We start from the raw sequence: 24569 nt of genomic DNA, 5'->3' as shown, positions 1-24569 counted from the left end.
AGTTACAGAAGAGAATGCAAAACAGAAATAACTACAAAATCTAAAAAACAGAGAGAGAGGAAATGGGAGTACAGATGGGCTACTTTTATCTTTAATGGCAGGATTAAATGGATACTATCTAAGAGTGAAACTTAAATTCATACCTATCTCAACATTTTTAAAGTCTTTATTCTTAGTCATAGGGGTATTTTAAATATTACTACATTTGTGTTTATGAAACATTTACAGATCAACATTGTTAGCTTCATGCGTATTTCATTTTTGATAAGTTCAGGTATACCTAATTTAATATTTTAATAACTATAGTACAATTCGTTTTCTGCAAAATAACTTCTGTTCCTCTTTCCATCCATCCATCCATTCATTTATGTATCCATCCATCTACTGATCTACTTGTATACAGGTATAAATGAGGGTATTCAACTAGTTTGATATCCAACAAATGTGGAAAATGGTTACATTTGAGTAATTTTGAATAATTTTAAAACATAATTTTTAAGAACTTTTGAGGTCCCATTTTAATATGTATTACTTATACTAAGCTCACCCTAGAAGTTAAAGAAAATGTAAATCTGGGGAAAAAAAGTTTGCAAACTGGATAATTCCTTTAGCATTCCTTTCTCTGAGTACTTCCTCTTTTCAAAGTACTTTTGCTTAATAACAATATCACTCAAAGTTTCCAAGTTTTAAAGGAATATAATACTCCTAAAAAAACACTTTTATGTGACTGTGCTCTTATAAATACAAGACAGAATTTGTGTGATAATGGATAACAATTATGGAAGATTTCAACAAAAAATAATCAACAAAGGAACAGCAAACACATTCAGTAACATTGTTAATCTACTTAATCTGGTACCTGATCCAGTGAGAGTGAAATGCATATAATTATGTAACTGGCAACCCCATGATGTACCTGTCCTGAAGACAGTCTCACAGGTCAACAATGTTTGTTTGTTTGTTTGTTTACATAGGCCCTGTAACATTTAATAGTAATTCAGGCCATGGCACAAATTCTTTTAAATGGACAGCCAGAATTATACAGAGTTGGGTGAGTCAAGGCTAAATTAACTCCTACTGAACTTTTAATGGGAAAATATATCCTCAAGAAATTATCCAGCAAAATGTAAACCCTCTAAGAGCTGGAACTATGATCTAGCTTTTCTTTTTTATTATTTTTTTAAACATTTATTTATTTTTGAGAAACAGAGACAGAGCGCCAGCAGAAGAGGGCCAGAGAGGGAGACACAGAATCTGAAGCAGTCTCCAGGCTCTGAGCTGTCAGCACAGAGCCTGACATGGGGCTCAAACTCACAAGCTGTGAGATCACGACCTGAGCCGAAGTCAGATGCTTAACTAAGCCACCCAGGCGCCCCTGTGACCTACCTTCTTAATTGCTCTAACGCTAATATCAGGAACAGTTAGACCTTTTAGATTTATTGCAAAAAAATAATAAATCTATAAGTGAATAATAATGAATAAATTCAGATAATCAGAAGCGCATTGTGGTTTTCTCTGGCTTTAATTACCTGACTTAAATTAGCAGGCAAAACAATGTTTCCTCTAATAAAACGTATCTTTTCCAACAGAGAATATTTTAACTTTAAAACTCATTTACATCCATAATTCTTCTCACAAAAGAATGGATCGGACTCATGATATATAAAGAGAAAGGTTAAGAATGCTTCAGACAGTTAAGCAATCTGCTTGGTCATAGAACTTTGTGAGTATGGAAAAAGTCTTTCTGCTAAATTAACATGAAATGAAATTAGTTTTTCCTTAAACTAGGAGAGGCTGTATTTTGTTTTGAATGCTGCTCTTAATACACTGTAAGCTTACTACAGCCATTACTTAGCAGGTTAATAGATCAGTGGAAATTGTGACTTAATGAACCAGCCACAGGAGTTTTAACAATGCTTATCTTTTTAACACGCCCAAAAAGCAGATTTTTGTAGAGGTCAAAGACACTGACTAGAAGAGCACTTGCTTCACACCAGCTCTCAAGAGGAAGGAAGCTTAAATAATAAATGTCACACCCTACTGTTAACAAGTCTTCCTACCGATGCAAAGCTATCCAAAAAGAAGTGTGAGGGTAAGTACAAGGAAGAAAAAGAGAAAGCGAAAAGAAGGATGTGAGTTAGCCTCTTCAATTTTTATCTATTTGAACGCCTTTGCCTCTGACAACTGGTGCAAGGTGGAACGAACATCAGAGGATAGAGTAAGCAAGACGAATGTGAGAGAGGGCTGATATCCCTACCCTGCCTCCAATTTTCTCTTTTCAGTTCTGCCATTACGCCATAGTGAATGTGTAGCTTGAAGGAAATGGGATGAGCGAGGTTAATTCCTGTAACGACCTCGCTTGAATCAGACTTATGACTATGACTGTAAGGCAGAGCAGTTTAAGAGCATAAGTTCAAGCCCCGCGTCGGGCTCTGTGCTGACAGCTCAGAGCCTGGAGCCTGCTTTGAATTCTGTGTCTCCCTCTCTCTCTCTCTGCCCCTTCTCTGCTCATGCTGTCTCTCAAAAATAAATCAACATTGAAAAAAAAATTAAGAAAATATGGTGCCAATCTTATTGATATGAAGATTAAGTGATCAAAGTCTTTTTTTTTTTAAGGTTATATTTATTTCGAGAGAGAGACAGACAGCAAGCAGAGAAGGGGCAGAGAGAGAGGGAAACAGAATTCCAAGCAGGCTGTCAGCATAGAGCCCACTGTGGGGCTTGAACTCACAAACCCTGAGATCATGACCAAAGTCAAGAGTTGGGGGGCGCTCAACCGACTGAACCACCCAGGCACCCCAGTGATAAAAATTTTAATATACTTCTTGGATGATTGCTAACACTCAATAAATATGCGTCAAGAGTTGACTGTATGCTGAGTGTTTTCATATAAGATGGGTATACAGAATTACAAATCTAAGTCAAAATGTCAGGTTTAGCACTGAAAATCAGGCAAATGCAAACTGAAGACATTTGAAATAGCTAATTTACTTTCAGCACTTATTCTGTTTAAATATTTTCACATCCTACTTAATTTTAATGATGCTAGTCATTTAAGTCAATTTCCCCTCTCTGTTCTCCTTTATTAGTCCAAAATGGCAATTCTCATTTGCTTTTGACAATCTGATGAAAGTACTGCTTTTCTAAAATTCTCTTGAAAATTGGCACTGTGCTTTGATGAATATGTTTCCATTATCATTTAAATGCACTTTAAAATGGGTGCTCTGACAGATTAGATGCAAAAAGTTATACGTTGTCTGGCAATGGCTGTCTTTTACTACCTGTGGTGATAAAAACATTTCTTCCTATGGTGATAAAAGGATATTTAACATTTCGTTTTGTCAAATTACCTGTAGTTAAGTTCCTTTATGGGAGTTTGCATAACAGGAAAAAGTAAGGTTCTACAAGTTTTTAATAAACTAACTGAATCACCCCAGGAGAAAGTAGTTACTAACCAACAGATGGTTTGCAAACATAAATCTTTTAACAGAGGCATAAGGGCTAACTGCCTGATGCCAACATTTGAGATTTCTTGGGGGATCTATTTTATTTATTTTTTAAACTATGATTAAAAAGTACTTTAGTTTGTACAATTTATTATCTGTACATCCATAATAGAAGTGTAGCAAGGTTTTGCTAACAATAACAACTTTTAATAAAGGTGATCTATTTTTAATTGCTACAATTTCCTCATAATATTCTATTATCATTTTAAATATATCTTGACATTTATTTCCAAGCAAAAACAGAGCTGATCCAGTGAAATGCATTTCATGATAAGCACAGATGAGAAACATAAGATAATTATAAACTCCAAATTATTTCATAGAGGAAATATTCTGCAGCATATTACAAATGAATTTAAATATATACTTGGTTTGTGAAAGCCTTATGTAAACATAACCTGAATACACTTTAAAAGGAAAAAACAGAGACTAAAACAAACATTTTTATAACCAGCCCAAAGACAGTCAAATATACATTTAAATAACAGACTAGTGAAAAAAAAAAAAGAGAAAGAAAAGTAATTTTAGACAGAAATGTTCACAAAGAGTTCACTAATCAATCATCACATGCACATTCTTCCCCTAACACAACAATGTTGAATGGCTATTCCTTCCACCTCTTGCTTGCTTCCCATAAACAAGGAAGGGGGAGCTATAACTGCTTTATGATCTTAAAGAAACAGATTCTTGATCTAAGGTTCATTTTGAAGAAAAAGTGCAGTTTGCTTTTCAGAAACAGTTGTTCACTGTCATTTTTCCTAGAGCTTCTGGATCCAGAGAAAGAATGGGAAAGCATGGATTCAAACCTCCTGACATGAAGAGTTGTTGCCATTTCTTATAACCCAATAGGTTTCAAGGGTATCTTTTTCAGGTAACACTTCTTGGGGCCTTTTTGCTCCTTAATTGAAGAAGGGTAACCACTCTCTTCTTTGATAATAAAAAATGACTTTCCCAATGAAGAAGCCATTACTACTAACATATCACCATCCTCAGACATGGAGGACTGTAAAACTTTTCTTCTTCATATAATTACTCTGCATCATTCCCTACTACCATGAGGGCTATGAGGCTGTTTTTCTTTTTTTTTTAATTTCACTTAATGTTTTCATTTTGAGGTCAGCAGGTATATCCTGGAGTTCAGGAGGAACTACACTATCTTTTTCAGAAGGCTTTATGGAGAATTTGGAATGTGCACTGATTTGGGCTCAAGTTCAGTCTTGGCTATTTTTTTTTTCTTTTAAATTATTTACTGGTTTCTCTGTATGATTTATTTCACTTAGCATAACACTTTCCAGTTCCATCTGGTTTCACTCTTATGTGGATCCTGAGAAATTTAACAGAAGATCATGGGGGAGGGGAAGGGAAAAAAAAAAGGGAGGGAGCCAAACCATAAGAGACTCTTAAAAACTGAGAATAAACTGAGGGTTGATGGGGGGTAAGAGGGAGGGGAGGGTGGGTGATGGGCATTAAGGAGGGCACCCGTTGGGATGAGCACTTCGTGTTGTATGGAAACCAATTTGGCAATAAATTTCATAATAAATAAATAAATAAATAAATAAATAAATAAATAAATTACTGGTTTCTTTGTCAAAAGTCTGGTTTCTTTTCATTTTTTGTCATTGATAAATTACTTCACACCATCCTTTACTTGCATTATAATCATAATAATTTGCTTGGCCTTGGAATAATTTTCTTCTGAAGTATTCTTGAATGACTTCAGTAACATTTTGCATTGCATTTTTTAAAGTTCTAACAGCAGCTTCTTAGCATCCTTTTCATTCTTTACAAAAGTCATTGAATCCTGTGGAAGACAAAGCAGAATTCTGATTTTTAGATGTTTAGACAGATGACTCCTTGAAGAAAAAAGAATTTAGGTGACAAAGCTAACCAAAAGTTCATTTGGGGTCTTTGGGAATTCAAATTGGGGAGATACAGATTGAGGAGGAAACTGAAATGTGTTCCAAAGGGGAGGAGAAAGACAGAATTTATAAAGGCAAAAACCATATGCTTGTGTAAGTTATTTTGAAAAAATTACGACTGATAGGTAAAGATAATTAAGGTTGATCCATATAGGCTAGGTTACTATGCTAAATGCTGGGTTGAAATACAGCAAATTAAGTCTCATTCTGAGAATTCCAACAAGATGTACTTTTGTGGTTGGCACATTCTAAAAGTTCATATTCCATCCAAGTATGGAAGAGCCTAAGACTAACCTTCCCAGGGGTCTTCTGGCTCCGTTTTATGGCCTCTTGGTATTCTCGACTTCATTTCAGATGTTTCTGTGAACAATATCAAATTCACTCCTTTTATTTTTTTCCACTCCTTTTATTTAACAGATGAATAAATAAAATTACTTTCAGTGTCAAAGTAATATTTATTGTTAAAATAGGAGAAGATTCCAAATTCCTTAATTTCTAGTGCTCTTTACACTGTATCATAGTGCTTCTCAAGGATTTCTTTATATTAAGCCTAGTTATTCATGGAGTTAATCGGAAGGAGAAAGAGGAGAAGGCAGGGAGGTCAGGAAGGAAGAAGAGGATGAAGAGAAAAGGAAAGATTTAGTTTATTGCTTTCACTATATACTTGAACATGAGTTTGAATTGTACAGATTCACTCATACAGAGATCTTTTTGTAAATATAACAGTACTGTAAATGTATTTTTTCTCTTCCTTATAGTTTTCTTATTAACATTTACTTTTATCTAGCTCACTTTATTGTAAGAATACAATACAGAATATGTGCAACATATAAAATATGTGTTAATTGACTGTTCATGTCATCGGTAAGGCTTCCAGTCAATACTAGGCTATTAGTAGTTAAGTTTCTTTTGGGGGAGGGGAGACTCAAAAGTTGTACCTGAGCTTTCCACTACAAGAGGGCTGATGCCCCCACACCTGTAATGTTTGAAAATTAAGGGTACTAAGATTTCTTGGTTTTGCTCAAATATCTAATATGCTTAAGGGTTCTAGTCCAAAGTCTATTCTGCTCTCCTTGCAAACTCTTCTGAAATTCTCAACTACCTGATTACTTCCACTGTCAGTTGTTACCTCCCATCACCCTTCAGGTAAGCCTCATGTGTGGATCTGCAGTTCTCTCATGGTCTTGGTCACCCATCAGATTCCACTTGAGGTGAATAAGCACCACCACAGATGTCAATGAGCAAAACAAAACAAGATTTATAAAGTGTCAAAGAAAACATCCAAGTCCAGACATTAGTAAGGAAAATGTCATGAAGGATGACTCTTGCACTTAGAGAATGCTCTCACCATCTGCTCTCTAAAAGTCTTGAAGATCAGACAGAAAGGACATTTTCAGGGAGGAGCAAACAAGGCTATGAGGAATGAGGTGGGGGGTGGTGATGAACAGGTGACATGATCAGACAGTTGAGCAAGGAGAATGCGTGTGTGTATGTGTGTGTGTGTGTGTGTGTGTGTGTTATTTTTGGTCCTAATTCTCAGGAGAGACCATAAAGAAGAGATGTTTCATGATCCAGTGCTTGGAAGAACCTCAGGAACAAGTCAGAGTTTAGAGGGGAGGAGAAAAGTCTAACTAAATTTTAGTGGTCACATGCTCAGATTGACCAGTGAGAATAAGCAGGGCAGGTAATCGTTCACTAAACAAAGAGTGGGGATTTAGAATCTTTGTGGCTAGGTTTGTCACGGGGAATCTAGGGGAACATCCCAAGAGTCATCTATGTCATACAGAGAAGGGTGGTTCTTTGCATTGAGCTGTTGCCTGGAATACAAAAAAGGAGGGAGTTTCCTTATCATTGCTATTTTCCAGGAGTACAGAGATTAGGTAAAGGTGAACACTGCCACAACAAATACCAACTTTTCTTTTATTCTCATGAAGTATTATTTTACCTCAAGATGATGTTTCACCTTTGTAGCTTCCCCGTTCTCATCAGTAGTATCACTAAGAGCTCAGCGGCTCTGTGACAAGTGCCCACTCAGAGGACTTTTAAAGTGATTGCCCTTGATCACATAGCACTCCAAATTGATGCAGGTAAGCCACCATACATGCTTGGGATAAGTGATGGACAGTTCCTCCTACTCCACCTCCTTCTTGACAATCACTGTTATGTCTAGAATAACCTCAACTTTGGAGGGATATTAGCATATCTCCAGGAGAAAATTAGACCCCAAATACTTTTCTATTGTCAAAAATCTCTCTCTACAACATACCATTCAGCATCCTCATACTGCTATTTGCAGCTTCTTTATTTCCTAAAATCCCCTTCAGTGAGCCTTCTGGAGTGCCCCATTGACACCACCTCACTATGTGTCCCCAACTCCCTCTTCGTGTGCTCTGCGTCCATCACCTTGATGACATTGCTTCTTCCACGGCCTCTCAAGTGGACACTGCTTTCTCTCCTACCCAGTGTCCCCTGAGCTGCAATAGTGCTAGAGAGAAAAATCAAAGAACTCATTTGGTGTATTTATCAGGTTGGTGTTACATTTATAAATAAAGTTAGAGATAATTGATATCTTTTTGATGTTAAATCTACATATCCCCAAATACTGAAAGCATTGTCATTTTTTCAAGTCTCCTTTTGATTTTTGGTTCCTTCAGAACAATTATAATTTTTCTCACCTAACTAACTCTAGTTAAGACTATTTAAAGGTATTTTATTTTACTTTGTCATTTTAAATGGGGTATACTCTTCAATATATTGTCCAGAGAGATGCTTTTACATGTGAAGATGATTGATATATATGTTAATTTTATGTATAGCTTAGCCCACAATTCTTGCTTTTCTAACATATTTAACTTGGCTAATTGTATTAGTTAATACTTCAAATAAAATGTAAGTAGTAAAGATAATAGTGAACATTTTTGTATTTTTTATCATAGGAGGAGTATTTCATTTTTCTCCCTAAATTGTTGGATTTTAACTCAAGATAAATAGTTTATCATGTTAAGGAAATATTAACCAATTTTAATTTTTATTTAATCATTTGAAAATCAAAAAGATGCTAAATTTTATGACACACTTTTTCAGCATCTATGGAGATTTATCATGTGGGATTTATCTTTGGACATAATACGGTGAATTTTACTATTATGCTTTTTAATATTGAATAACACCTATATTTTTAGAATAAATCCCACCCTGATCCTGAGGCACTGTATTTGCTATGGCAGAGTTATTTTACCTTTTCTCTTAGTTCACATATGTGTTCCTGGGTCATATCCATTCTGCAATTCAACTTCTCTGTGGAGTTGTTTTTTTCATCAACTATATTATTTTTCAGACTCAGTATTTCCAATCAATACTTTTAATGTCTTACCTTGATTCATGTTTCTGTTATCATTCCCCATATTTATTTTGCCTCTTCCCGTAAATCAAATTTAGCTGATTAAAAGGGTGTGTTTTCTTGTCTTTTTTTCACTAATGGTTGCTCCGCAAAAATGTCTTTTAATGTTTTCTGAGTTCATTTTTTTCCTGGAGAAACTGGCTCATTAGCCTATGATTTGAATCTGTGTGGAGAGATCCATGGCCAAGTCCCAGTATCCATGTTTGGAGGATAGAAATGCATTGTTTCTCAGGGCAGAGAGTATTGACACTTCTTTTTCCACAGGGTAATCATCATCCTTTGTGCTGTGTTGTTATTTAGTCCCTCCCCTCAACTGGGGCATCTGAGAATAATTCTGATACTACCCTACTAGTCTGGCTAGCCCAGAGCTAGATTTTTTGTTTGTTTGTTTTCTACTTTCAGAAGGAAATATTGTGGTGCTAATATACAAAAGTCGACACGAAGACCAGAGACTACTTAAAAACCTCTCCTCAACCCATACTCACATCTGCAGTGTTTTTCCCTATTCCACCATGGATGTTATTTTAATAGACAAACTGTTACCATCTTGTATTTCTCACCCTTGGTGTTTCTCATCTTTCTAATAGTTGTTAAACTATTTGTTGTTAAAACTAGTTGTTAAACTACCCATCAGCCTCCTTAAGCCTTCAGTACCATCTCCAAAATGGGGGCCATGCAAGAAAAAATGTAGGTCCATGCTGGTTGTACTATATTTGGAGGAAATAGAAGTCTCCATGCATTTCTACTAAGAATTTGTTTCTTTAGTCATTAAACTGATTCAAAGAAATTAAGGGCTTAAAAGTGATTGAAGCAACTTGATAATATTCCTAGCAATTTATTTAAAACACCAATAGTATGTTCCAAGTGTGAGACTGACTTATTTTAGTTTGATATTTCACCAGGTCTGATCAGATACCAAGGCCAAGACTGTCTGATCCCAGAATGCCTAGCCACACTCAGTAACAGTCATAAGTGAACTCTGTTGGTCCCATCCATTTCCTCAATGACTTAAAGGATTTTAGAATACCATCCCCCATTTTCTATACTTTCATAGTTGTTCTGCCTTCCCTGGAATGTTGGGAATCTGTAACCCTAGAGACCTAACTTGACTAGAAACTGCTTCCTTCCCGACCCTATCATTGAAGGAGCATTAAAACTAATTTAATTCATAATTTATATATCTGTATCACAGTGTACAGGTCCATTTATTTAAGGGGAGAAATACCCATTTCCAGTTTCACCACTATAAACAGCTGATTTATAATTAGACCAGCAGTTTACTGGGAATCTGTTTCCCTACGAGCTGGAGTTTGATATCTGGGTATTTTCAACAAATCTCTACTATAGCCAAATGATAGAAAAGCTCAGGTTCTGCTCCCTTGACTGAAATTTAAATGTCCTGTACTGGGGTCCTTCCTATACACTAGCGGTAGATGTCAGATGGTATATCTTTCCTCTAAACCAGAGTAGACCTCTTACGATAAAGCTCTGCCCAAGAATATAATCTAATCATTCATGTCTCTCTCACCCTCTTCTTAGTAGCAATAATTTCTAGATGAAACAGAAAACCAGAGAATGGTAACGCATCAGTATTAATCCCCACGTGAGTTTTCACCCCTCACTTGGACTTCAGCATGCTGGTCCTGGTTCCAGGTTTGCACGTTCTCATTACTCTTCCCTTTACTGGTTATTATTCTTGGTTGCCCACTGTAATCCTTGGGGAGCTTTTGTAAATACCGATGCTTTGTCCCAATTCACCCTACTATCTCTACCCTCACCTCTACCAAAACTCGTATTTAATTGGTCTGACACATGACCTGGGCATTGAAATTTTAAAAAAGCACCCCCCACCCACCCACCCAGGTGATTCTAATATGTGGTCAGAATGGCTAGTGCCCCATTCAGAATTTTTCTGCCAACTCGTGAGACCAGATGTGGATTTTTTTCTGCCACAAATCAAGGCTGGCTACATAAATTGTAGCACACAGTGCGAAGTGGAAATACAGACTCCCTTATTCAAAAATTGTTAAGAATTTCAGGCCTGTGATAGGAGAATATTAAATCCAGCCTGGGATCTGTCTGAGAATATGCACAGGTGGCTTGTCCATGAAGCTAGCCCTGTCTGAGATCCAACGGTAATAGTTCATTGCTTTTCCTCTTGTGGGTTTTTTACTTTCACATTTTTCTGTCTCCCTACTAAGTCTCTTCAGCCCACCCATTCTCCAGGTGGCATTATCCTTTTCCCACACCTGACCTCAGCTTTGGTGGCTAAAGGTAGTCTATTAATAGCAACCTGAGTCGTGAGAATCTTCTGTCTCCTTCCTTGGCCGTTCCTTTTTGAAGTGGCATTGTCCTCTTTTCCTTATTTGGTTGTTCCTGGGACATTCTAGCGACTATTTCTGAAGACTATATTTTAAAATTTACTTTGATAGATTTCAGGGAAAGAAGATACTTAGAAAGAACTTTAACCATAACATTTTACCCAGAACACACTTCATAGTTTTGTTTTTCTGGATTGTAATATAACTTGTTATATGGAAGTAGTGAAATCATTAATTGGCAAAGGAAAATTAAGACAGAGAGTGAGAAAATGACCTTAAAGGCATCATTATATATGATGGGTATTCTTTTTAATTAATTAATCAATGTATTTATTTATTCATTTTGGGAGACAGAGAGATTGCACACGAGCATGAGCAGGGCAAGGGCAGAGAGACAGGGAGAGAGACAAAGAATCCTAAGCAGGCTCCACATTGTTAGCACAGAACCAGATGTGGGACTCGAACTCACAAACCTTGAGATAATGACCTGAGCCGAGTCGAATGTAAGCAAGCGACTGAGCCACCCAGGTGCCCCAAAAAATGGGTACTCCTAAAACAAAGCTCCTATCTTGGGCTAAAGGAAGACCAAGAATGATGTAACTAGGGGCTACTTAACAAATATATTGTAACTCGGTGAGACTTTCTGGACTTACTTTTCTCCTGCCACGTCTGCCCATTTCAATTACAGCTTCTCCTTCCCAGCACTTCCAAAAACTTGAAGAAGTGACAACACAAGATGCATGTCTGAAAAGAGATTTAAGGATCAGAGAAACATGGCCCATAATAATCATCACATCTTTCAAGATGAAAGCATTTTTTTGACTCTTGGGCCAGGACTGCAACCGAATTTCAGGACCCAGCACTCCCTTACCCTCAGAAAGATGGAGCTGTCAGCACCTCTGACAGGACTCTGCATCTAATACTCGGCTGACCTTGTGGCGTGCAGAGGATTTACTACACACGGTGCGTGGGGAAGGAGCCAGCACTGCCGTGATATAGTGCGGTGTCAAATAAAGTGGGAGAAAGGCTGCTCAGTCAGGATCTCAGGGAGACTTTAATCCTCACTAGACCAGAGCTGAAGTTTATATGACAAGCAGATGTGAAATCTCCACTGGGAATTCAGCAGCCAGGGGCTCTAGAAAGGGAAAAGAAAGGCCCAATAATATGAGAGATGTAACAGTGAGCCCAACAGGTTCACTCAATTCTAGCTGGTCTGTGGTAACTGATGTGTTATGATCTGCTGATCCTGCCTTCTTTCTTTTTAACCACGTTCTTCCAATTCTTTAAAGTTAGGCTCCAGTCCAGATGCCTAACTCAAGTTTTCCCTGATGGCACCAGCACTATTTTTTTCTTTGAAGGTTTATTTATTTTTTGAGAGAGTTTGTGCACACAGGTCGGGGAGGGGAAGAGGCGGGGGTGGGGTGGGGGGGAACAGAGGATCCTAACTGTTCTACACTGACAGCAGAGAGCACAATGCCGGGCTCGGACCCATGAACCATGAGATCATGACCTGGGCCGAAGTCAGATGCTTAACCAATTGAGCCACTCAGGCACCCCCTATTATTTTCTTTTCTGAATATCCCCCCTCCTGTCAATCCACAATTTAAAAACATATATATATATATGTTATACATATATAACACATATATATATTACTCTATTCTGTTCTGTTGCTGAGTCAATTATTTTGTAGATTAGAAAGCCAACATGAAATGCATATGGATGGTTTACTATACTCATGTTTTGTCACACCAACTAGAATGCCTGATCCTGTGGGCAGAGCCAGTGGACAACCCCTGTATAGTCATTTGGATTCGAATGATGCTGAATGCAATGCTATGAACCTATCATCCAACTTTCAGTAAAAGTGGGTGTTGCTGCATATATTGAAAGACAGATGTAATCTGTCAATTCAGAATGAAGCATTATTGTAGGTAAATGTAATTCTTGTGAACTTGGAAAAAAAATTCAGTGGAGCTAAATTTGTTTTTCCTTTTTTTTTTCTTTTTTAACCAGGTTTGAAGTTTGTTTAACTATACAGAGGAGCGCCTGGGTGGCTCAGGAGGTTAAGCGTCCAACTTCTGCTCAGGTCAGGATCTTGAGGGTTTGTAGGTTTGAGCCCCATGTCAGGGTCAGTGCTGACAGCTCAGAGCCTGGAGCCTACTTCAGAATCTGTGTCTCCCTCCCTTTCTGCCCCTCCCCCACTCATGCTCTCTCTTTTTCTCTCTCTCTCTGTGTCTCTCTCTCAAGAGTAAATAAACATTCGGGGCGCCTGGGTGGCGCAGTCGGTTAAGCGTCCGGCTTCAGCCAGGTCACGATCTCGCGGTCCGTGAGTTCGAGCCCCGCGTCAGGCTCTGGGCTGATGGCTCAGATCCTGGAGCCTGTTTCCGATTCTGTGTCTCCCTCTCTCTCTGCCCCTCCCCCGTTCATGCTATGTCTCTCTCTGTCCCAAAAATAAATAAACGTTGAAAATAATAAATAAACATTAAAAAAATTTTAAACTATGCAGAGAGGGTGAAAAGCAGAGCAAAAGAAGGAAACAGAAATCAGAAACACAGAACAGCCTGATACTGTATGAAATAAATGGAAACATCTTCCTCAGCTTCTGTATCAATAACGTGTTCAAATCTTACAGGCTAGTTTTTCTTCTAAGGCAGCTGACAGAGGTTTTAAATGTCTACCTAAATACACAGTCCATAGTACTGTTTCCTTGTAAGAAGAAGGCAGATCTTGGGATGGGAATTTAATACGAATCAAACAAACTGAACGATAAAATTATCTTTACCAAATACCACAGGTCTATTTGGTGGTAAAGATTTTCTCCTGGGGCGGTGGGGGCGGGGGGGGCGGGGGCACCAACCAAAACAAGATGATAATTTAATTACTTCTAATTTTAGCACAACAATAAATTTAGTGGCCTGAGAGAAACTTATGCCAACTTGCGACACAGAAACTATGAGTGAATTCTTTTTTCCAGCATAATTTATTTTTTGAACTACCTCTATCTCATCCATGGATTAAACATGAACATCCCCAGTTAATATTTCTGACTTCTGTAAATTTATGCACATAACTCTCTTTTCCTTTAATTCCTTCCAAGGGATCTGGCTTCCAATTACCTCCAGAAGCAAGCATATATAAATGATTACTTTTCCAGGGAAGTATACCTTGTGTCACCTCTTGTCTTTTACATGAGCATCCTTAACTTAATTCTCAAACCCAGTCCAATAAGCCAGCTCTCCTTCTCCACATGCAAGAAAAGCCCTTATTACTACTTGCTCTGCATTATCCCAAAACTACCATTAGTATATAATTCAAGTTAAGATGTGGGAAATTATCACGGTCAATTCCCTCACATTTCATCAATTTTTCTGAATTTTCATAGCGATACTCAGTTTTAGCTGTCCTGACACCTCTGCAGGGCCCACATAAGAGTATGAAGAGCAACGGATACCAGAGCTGTTCAAAAAACGCTAGAGGAACAAATGAAGGACCATGGCCGTCAGGAATTTTTTTTTTTTTTTTTTTTTTTAAATTTCAGAATCTGTGGCTGTTTAACTGAACTGAGATGGGACAAAGGAATCTGGCTTACAGATCTATGGAAATCACAGATGCTCTCAGCTATTGACCTACTTAGGGTACACATCCTTAGAACAGATGATTTATTATGACTAATAAATCATGATGACTAAACTCAGGATATATCTATAGTCTCAGAGTTTATGTACCTAGAGCCTTTGAGGATGCAACGTGTACCAAATCCTAAGTACTTTTCACTCCTGTAGTTACTATCATTGCTTTGTTTTGTTTGAGTGGTTTTCGGTTCACCTGACTCATCTCCTCTATTATATTAATAGAACCTTGGGAATCAGTGGCATATTCCAAAAACACAATAGACACTTACATACTTCAGAAACTGTACATAAAAATTCCTTACCTACTCTGTGCCTAGAAAATAAAATAATAATAAAATTAAAAGGAAATAATAAAATAATAATTAAAAAAATAAAATGTTTAATCAATCAATTGATCATTTTACATTTACATTTTACATCTGACTCTTTATGACAGTAAAGAATACTTGTCCATGATATCTTCCACTCAAGGAAATGAACTATTTCAACTGAACTTACTGGTTACTTTGGTAATTTGGTAGCAAACTAAGTTAAAAACAATCTTAAAATGATATTAGAAGAAAAGCGTTTCTAAGTTTGATTTAAAAGTGTGATGTTAAAAAGTAAAGAAATAATACAATCTGGTACCATGGGATTAATTAGGAAATGGCGTGCTTAGTTTTAACACATTTAAGAAAGAAATCTTCAAAAAATGTCTAAGAGATAAACAATTGAAAATGCACAGAAAATAAGTAAAATATAAATGTAAAATAATCAGTGTTCATATAATTCACAAATTTCATGGTGTGTAGATCAAAGTATTGTATTCACGTATTATAAAACCAGAATAAGGAACAAAACAGTGATTCCTCACTGAATATTTCCAATGAAAAAATAAAATTATAATTATTTGGCTTCTTTGTTTTCATGACCACTTTATTAGCCTAAAATATAAAATGCTCATAAATAAAACTGTTTCTTTTTTTTTTAATTTTTTAATGTTTATTTATTTTTGAGAGAGAGGAAGACAGAGTGTGAGTGGCGGAGGGATAGAGAGAGAGGGAGACAAAGAAAACGGAAGCAGGCTCCAGGCTCTGAGCTTTCAGCAGAGAGCCTGATGCGGGGCTGGACCTGACAAACTGCTCGATCATGACCTGAGCAGAAGTCGGATGCTTAACTGACAGAGCCACCCAGGAGCCCCAGTAAAATAATTTCTGAATATTACATAAGTTAATTCTGAATATTACATAAACTCATGAAAAGAGTAGTAAATGTATTAGCACCTTTTATAGAGTAATATGAATTAATAAAGCAAGATGTTACAAAATTTAACACTGACATTCTAGAATTATCTTCTTCAACCAAAAACTATTTTTTAAAATGTCAATTTTAAAATGTCATTATTATGCAGATTTAAGGGCATTTACTAATAATCATTTTTTATCAGCCCTCTACTCACTTTGGGTATGCAACTACAATAATCTGGATTCTGAGCTTTTAAACTGAGCCTATGGTATAAACCCAGAACTCAAAATTCTAAGCTAAGAAGACATACCGTCAACATGTGTGTTATACACACAATTTTGGAAATAAAAAAGTAATTTCATTTAAGAATAAAATGACTTCAGTAACTTCAACAACTTCAAATAAAAATTATTATCAGAAAATATTGGTTGCATATGTTTTGATTTAAAATGTTCTGGCATTTACTTGATTCTCCCCCACTGAGCAATCTTTAAGGCTGCCTATATAATGTGTTTACCTATACTGGTTTACCAGAGGGTTTAAAAAAAAAAAAAAAAAAAGTAAAAACTTACAACGTATTTCATGACCCAAATCCCCAAATGTCCTTGAAACTCTGCTCCAGGGAGGCATAAGTTTTTTTTTTGTTTGTTTTTTGTTTTGTTTTGTTTTGTTTTTTGTGGTCAAATGGAACCATGTGTTTCCTTCACACAGAACAATGGAATCCATAGTCTTTATTTTCTTTTTCTGGGGTATTTCAATCGACTCTCAAAACCCCTCCACCAGTCCTAGGATTAACTCATCATTTTTTTCTCTGCTGGGATTAAGTGTATGTTATTTAGAATGTTAATTTAAAAGCATGTGCAGCAAAGAACCTATTGTGGTTCTAACAGAAAACAACTTATACAACCATGGAATAAATAAATAAATATGGTGAACACCCGAAAGCAACCCAAGTGTTCACTGATGGAAACATGGACAAACAAGATGTGGTGTATACATACAGTGGAATATTAAATGTCAAAAAAGAAGGAAATCCTGATACATGGTACAACAAGGATGAACTATGAAGACAGTTCAAGTTGAAATATACCAGTTGCAAGAAGATAAATACTGTACGAGTCCATTTATATGATGTATCTAGAGTAGTCAAAATCAGTGGTAGCTGACAGGGGCTGAAGGGAGGGAAGATGAGGAGTCATTGTGTAATGGGTAGAGTTTCAGTTTAATAAGTTGAAAAGACTTTCATGGCTGGATGGTGACGATGGTAGCACAGCAATGTTAATATACTTAATGCCACTGAGCTGTATACTTAACAATGGCTAAGATACCAAATTTTACGTGGTGTGTGTTTTACTAATTTTTTTAAAGAAATAAATTTGGTGAAACTCATGAATGGTATACTTGGATTTAAGACTGATATCTGGAGTCAAACAGGGTTGAGTTTGAGTCTGTTTTACTATTTACTATGTCCTTGGCCTCTGGCCTTCAATGGGAAGGGAACACATACATGCTCAGAATTGTGTTGTTCTGACATACGCCTTGGAAAACATTCACCAGTTATGTTACGGGATAAATTTGTATAAGGTAAACTGATCGTAATGTGACCTACTGGGTGATGAGGGAACAAGATTTGCCTTATGCTTTGATTCAGTTCAGATCAATCATTTCCAGCCAAAATAAATAACTGTGGCTGCAACACACATGCTGTACTTGAGGGTTTGCACTTTATTTATACTAACAATGAACCACCTATCTACCTATCTATATCCATATATATGACTGTATCAATAAGCAAGAAACCTGTGTTTAAGTCCTAAGGGTGAAAAGAGAGAGTCACATTATTCTTGAGCTAAAGCTAGATGAAATCAATGCCAGAAGTACTCAGGGATATTTAGGTTTTATACCTATACATATATAACTATAAAAAATACCTTTGTTATTGAAATATGAGCGAGAGGGAGAAATAAAGCCTTTATTATTGTGAGTCATGAACACTAGGACTCTTAAGAATTCTTTTCTTAGAAAAAAATATAAATCATGGCATCTTAGAAATACAATAATTATATATAAAATTATCAGATAGACAATATCTAATGAGGGACTCACCCAGAAGACTCAATAAATGTTTCTTTCATTCTGCCCTATCTCTTCAGTATATACAGTATGTAAATAGGAAGAAGAATAAAAGTCACAGAAGGAAATAAGAATATGAAGTTGAGGAGGCATTTGAATAAAACAGGGAATAGAGAACATCATAGAAAGTCTGGCTAACGCTCTGCAATTAAATGTGAAGAATCAGGAGATTCCTCGGATGGTGAGATCTTTCTGGGGAAGCCATTGGTTATATGGTAATCTATGTCACATAACCAGGAGAATGTTATCTGAACTATATATCATATTTATGTCTACTTAATTCTCACAATTTGAATATTTTAAACACAAAACATTCTGACTAAAATATAATCAATACCATATGGTGTTAATGCCACATGTTTGTTCTCTGGAGCTAAAACTGCCTTGCAGACATTATCTGCCAGTCATTGTCTCCATACACTGACAGATAAGAAATCAACAGATAAAGGGGGTGCTGAGAATATGGTGAGTGGGAGAGACTCTAGGACACAAAATCCAAGGAGGCACTTAGTTTGGGAATCTTAGGAAGCCCAAGTCTCCTTGACCTGTGTGTCTCAGGTGTCTCACATGAGTCCTGGCCATGAGAGAGGTGTGGAGATAAAAGTTTGTCCATCTGACCAAAAAGAATAACCAAGAAACGAAAATATACAACCATCTACTCCAATGTAGTGTATTAGCGTTAACATGTCACCTGCCAAACACCTATACTCCCATTCAATTGTAGATTAAAGATGGTTTCTAGGAAATCCAAGTGACCTGATACTTTGGTCCTAGACATTTTAACCTCTAGCCTAATAACTTAAATAAATTAAAACTAAGTAAGGAAAGATGTAAGTAGAGTACAAACTTCCGAATTTCATGAAACTAGCTATGCATGAAACATTGCACACACTCACTGGAAGTACCCGGGATTTTAGTGTTCATATGTACTCATGTGGTTTCAACCACATGTATCTCCAGGACTATATCTAATTATGGATGTCCATTCACCTTCTAAAAATAGAACCCAGGGAAAAAAGAAACCAGGACACTAATGGAAAGTCTGTGCTATCTCTGTCACAACAGCTCTTCCAAACATGCAGCCCAATTTTAAAAAGTGTCATTTAGCACGATTTAACCACTGTCCCTACACCTATAATAAATTTTCTTAAATTGAGAAGATGTCCTCCTACAAAAGAAAACCAAATATCTAGTTAGCCAGCTTTCCACATTAGGCCACCTTAATTCTGTGGTTTTAGCTGAGTTACTGAGATTCATTAGAGACATTTATTACTGGGGCACCTGGGTGGCTCAGTAGGTTAAGGGTCTGACTTCGGCTGAGGTCATGATCTTACGGTTTATGAGTTTGAGCCCCATATCGGGCTCTGTGCTGACAGCTCGGAGCCTGGAACCTGCTTCAGATTCTGTGTCTCCCTCTCTCTCTGGCCCTTCTCCTCTCGACCTCTGTCTCTCTCTTTCTCTCTCTCAAAAATAAACATTAAAAATTTTTATTAAATAAAAAAAAGAAGCATTTATTACTGCCAGTAAAACAAACTTTACTCGGGTAGAAATGTCCGTAAGCTTCATGGCCTTCGGTAAAGTATCAAATATTCAGGAAATTTTAAGAGTTTATAAGAGGGCAAAATATGGCAAAACATAGATAGCATATTTACCTAGTAATAACATCTGACATCAAATAATCTTGTCAGATACAGAATGCTAAGAGATAAGATTAGGTATAGACACATGAACTGTTTCAAAGTCATTAGTGATGAAGGTTCATTTGTATCTAGATAACGGCTTAGATATTCAGCTCAATAAATGACATGAATCCTTTATGCCTCACTGTTACAGACAACCCAGTTTATAGTTTTCAATAAGGCATGTAGAATCTTCTGACACCAGGGTAGGCAAACTCTGGTCTGTAGACCAAACCCGGCCCACTGGCTAATTTTGTAAATAAAGTTTTATTGGAACATGTCCTTTTATTTACTGCTGCTTATAGCTGCTTTCCTACCACTACGGCAGGACTGAATAGATGCAACAGAGACCACGTAGCATGAAAAGTTTAAAATATGTACTATCTGGCCCTTTACAAAAGGTTTGCCAACTTGATACAACATATTAATTCATGCTACTATAGTTGTAGTCCATGTAATCTGCAAAAGAGTTATTTGAACTGTTATAGTTTTGTAAAGTCCCTCCTAAGCCAACAGAAATGCTATATTTCTCTTCTCTTGTTCACTTATTGTTTTGCTTTTAACATCTGAATTCTGTGCATTTTAACCACATATACCATGACTACGTACTTAATAAAAACAGAAAGGATCCCTTAAATAAATAACAGATATATATTTTGTCCATTTGTTGCCAGGTACCCAACTTGATCAACAGTGAGAGATTTAACCACCTAAACCTACAGCAACGTGAACTTACATTTTGGACCATGCTAAGGTACATTCATTTTCTTTTCACAATGTCAACAGGTAGACTGAATAAATCCCCTCTTTAGAACACTACAGATGGTTAGATAGGTTTCACATACTTATGAACATAATGACGAAATTATAGCATTAGAATCACATATTCCATCTCTTAATCAACAGTTTATCCATTTAACATTCTCTGTTGCTGACATTAAATTGTGTGCTTTGAATTACCTGTATACTCTCAGAGATGTTTCTCTTCATCAAACCTCCCTCTTGGCAGAAATCTTTCCTTCCAAAGTGTTAGTGAGTGACCTGGGGGGAAATGAACAATGTTCTTTTTAACCCCACCAATGTTCATCTCTGTTAGTACAATACTTTCTAGACCTACACAACCCAACTAGAGAGACAGAAAATAAATTCTAAATCTAGAAGGAAGTACCATTTCTGTTGCCTCCAGCAGAGTAAGGATAGGCTGACACAGTGAGGCACGTATCTCAGCTACAAAATTTAAGGGTACGCCAAAAAGTTTGGCAATCAATATAAATAATGTTTAATGTGACATTTTAAAAACCCAAAAGAATGTGAATATCCACAGGAAATAAAATATAAAGATTTTCAACCAAGACAGGATCAGTCACAGCGCCTTAGCGAGCCAGGTGGGACCCTAAGTCAAAAGAAAAATCAGTAATATCAATCCCACTCTGAATTAGCCCTGACTTTTTGTGTGTTCTTTTAAATTTTGCACCCAGAGGCACTTGTCCCTCATCTCAGTCCCATCCTTGTTCTTCAACCAGTTGACTAAAAGTTCATCAAATGGTAAGCAAACTGAAAAGCCCCTTTGTGAGCAGCTGACCTGCAACGCAGCTGGGGCCGGGGGTGGGGGGGAGAGGAAGGGAGAGGGGGCTTCTGGCAATTTGCCAGCAGCAGCACTTACAGTTGACCATGCCCAACCAAAAGAAAACATTCCTTCTTTCTGTTTTTGTTTTTGTTTTCCCCCTTTCCCACGTTCATCCTCTCTTTATATTCCCTTGACACCTTTTCTCTCAAAACACAACCTGGTCTTGCCCTTTATAGTCAAACATAAATAGAGGCCTGACCTTTGCTTTTCAACCTGGGTACTTATTCCTAGGGTATCATTATAAAGATAGATAGACAGATAATTGGACTAAGGACACTGAAATCCTAAGGGACACAAAGAGGTTTTTATCAAACATAGGTCCCATTTCTATCGCCTGTAGCTAACAAGCAGCCAAAAAATCTGAAAGTATTAATTGAAATGTTACCATTTACTGCATTACACACCACTTCCCAGGCCCCTCAGGATAAGGCTTGGCCAATGCATGGATATTCTTTGCGGGCTTTACCATGAAAAAGGACAACACAAGGCAATTTCTTTTTCAGAGTACATGAAGCACCGATGACCCACAGGTTGGCCACGACAGCCTTAAAGTTCTCCTCCATTTGACTAAACTTTAGACAAGTTTCTCCCCAACTTTAGTCCCTGACCTTCCTTTTCTCAGACCATTTACTCTGGAAAACTCATAGTTGTAAATTCCTTCTCTACCTCTTTGGGATATAAATCTTCCCCCAGTCTCTCACCAGATTTACAACTCAGGAATGTCTTTCTCAAGGACTTGGGAGCCGTCTCTTTGAAATGTAATCATCAAGGAAGACAGTGCCTGTTATGGAATGAATTGTGTCTGCCCCAAATTTATATGTTAGGGCCCTACACCCCCATTTGAGTGTATTGGAAACAGGGCTTTTAAGGAGGTGATTAAAGTTACATGAGATCATAAGGGTGAAGCCCTGATCCCACAGAACTGGTATCCTTATAAAAGAGAAAGACATACCACCCATCTTTCTCCCTCGCCCCCCTCTTCCCCCCCCCCCTTTCTCAGTTGCTTTGTGAGAACACAGCAAGAAGGCCATCATGTGCAAGCCAGGATTAGAGTCTTCACTAGGATCTACTCCTGCTGATACTTTGATCTTTGGACTTCCCAGTATCCAGATATGATCTGATGAATTTGTTGAATTGACCTTATGTAGACCTCCTCTTTCTTTAATATCTTGCTGGCTTTGTTCCGCAGGATGATTAGAAACAAACAGAGCCACTTAAGTGTTCAATGAAACAAAGTTTTGCTTTCCAGCAAGATGCTTTTTAAGTAAAAATGTCATTTCTCCACACCCACCCCCCACCCCCCCCGCAGAAGTGTATAGGACATTGACCAAAAAGACTTAGATTTTCCTGCACTATCCCTGTTTTAGAAAGCAAAGTCCAATTTTCCAAGAAGACTCAGTCCCAGGCAAGTTGGTTGAATAGATGCCTCTTCCTCTTTTGGCTTTTCTCTAAGATTAGTTATCTACCAGGTCGTAAGAAACAAAGCCATTGCAAATGATTGGTATATTCTCTATTGGGCTTATGATCTGTAATGGATAAGGACAGAGAAGTGATGGGAGAGGGGCATCTGTGTGGCTCAGTTGGTTAAGCCTCTGACTTCAGCTCCGGTCATGATCTCACAGTTCATGAGCTCAAGCCCCATGTCAGGCTCTGTGCTGACAGCTGGGAACCTGGAGCCTGCTTCAGAGTCTGTGTTTCTTTCTCTCTCTGTCTCTCTCTTAAAAATAAATAAATATTAAAAAAAAAAAAAGAAAAGGGATGAGAGAGAGAAAAAGGAAAAAGGAAAAAAAAGAGAATAGAGTTAATGATAGCACACTTCCCTGTACTTATTACCACATCAGGAGAACTACAATTCTTAACACATTTATATGCAATTATTAAGTAAATTTCCACAGCTATTGTGTCTGTTTTTATGCATGTATAAAAAATGTCTACCCTTAAATATATTTTCAAGCTCATTCATCCCTCAGTAAATCCAAAGATACACCAGTATTAGGTAAGGGATACCAATGTGTTTTAGGACAAAGATAAATGCTTCAAAGCAAAAGCAACTCAGCATATCCACAGCATAAAAGAAAAATTAAATTCAAGTTTAATGGTGGAACCAATCACTGAACAATCCTGCAAAAGTGAAAAGTGTTTGAGTTATTGCTTCTGTGACTACCGCTAACATTTTTATTAACTTCCAAATACACAGTAATGATATTTCGGGAAAATTACCATACTTACAGACGGATTTTAAGAGAGAAATTACTCCCTAACCCCGGCCCCACAGCTATCATGATAATAAAAATTTCCTGCCCATGGCAGCATTTAACTCATTCAATGTTTTCACACCTTCAACTTGACAGACCCAAGGACACAGACATACACCGGGTGAAACTTGAAATTTCTTGCTCGGTGTTGCAATAAAAGTGTGTTTTCAATTTATATGTTTTCTTCTATCTATAAGATAAGCATAAAAGAACAATTGTATTTATATATCAGTTTTATCCTTTATAAATCCATTCAACTCATTTTTTTCAATGAGGCCGAATTTTTCAGATGTATGGGTTAAAAAGTGTTTAATACAACATATTCAGGTGGATATTACTCTTTAGGAAAAGATCATATTTGCTTATTCACATATATCCTAGTTTATATAGAGCTTACTCTATCAAATATGCTTTTAGAGTATATACACTTCAGAATATATATTTTTCTTAAAAATTTTTTTAATGTTTATTTTTGAGAGAGAGAGCGCGAGCAAGTGCACAAGTAGACGAGGGGCAGAGAGAGAGAGGAAGACACAGAATCTGAAACAGTCTCCAGGCTCTGAGCTGTCAGCACAGAGCCTGACACAGGGCTTAAGGGCACGAACCTCAAGATTATGACCTAAGCTGAAGTCAGAGGCTCAACTGACTGAGCCACCCAGCAGCCCCTATATTTTTTTCTAATGTTATGTTTTGGTTCAAATTATCACTAACCACTGACCACAGTCTCACATTTATATACTTTTCTCCATGTGAGAAATGTATAAATGCAAATGGAAAGTTCTATCAAGCATTAAATACACAGAAATGTTTTTCCTTCGTCATGTGTCATCATTCGCAAACATCCAGTTCCCTATTCAACTTGTCCTTTTA

The 24569-nt window shown here is 37.1% G+C and overlaps 1 long non-coding RNA gene across 1 annotated transcript; it reads right to left on the bottom strand.

Moving 5' to 3' along the window:
• Positions 1 to 5089: 5089 nt before the first annotated feature.
• On the bottom strand, positions 5090 to 24095 carry LOC121010864 (uncharacterized). Its single transcript, XR_005781392.1, has 5 exons — positions 23782 to 24095; positions 20778 to 20858; positions 11800 to 11890; positions 5720 to 5785; positions 5090 to 5307 (listed from the first exon to the last, which is right to left on the bottom strand). It is a non-coding gene; the product is annotated as an uncharacterized LOC121010864 (long non-coding RNA).
• Between the last annotated feature and the right edge of the window lie 474 nt (positions 24096 to 24569).

The sequence above is a fragment of the Herpailurus yagouaroundi genome, unplaced genomic scaffold, assembly GCF_014898765.1.
Source record: "Herpailurus yagouaroundi ecotype Mexico unplaced genomic scaffold, PumYag 192, whole genome shotgun sequence".
In the NCBI taxonomy this organism is placed as follows: domain Eukaryota; kingdom Metazoa; phylum Chordata; class Mammalia; order Carnivora; family Felidae; genus Herpailurus; species Herpailurus yagouaroundi.
This window is presented reverse-complemented; position numbering and strand designations above follow the sequence as displayed.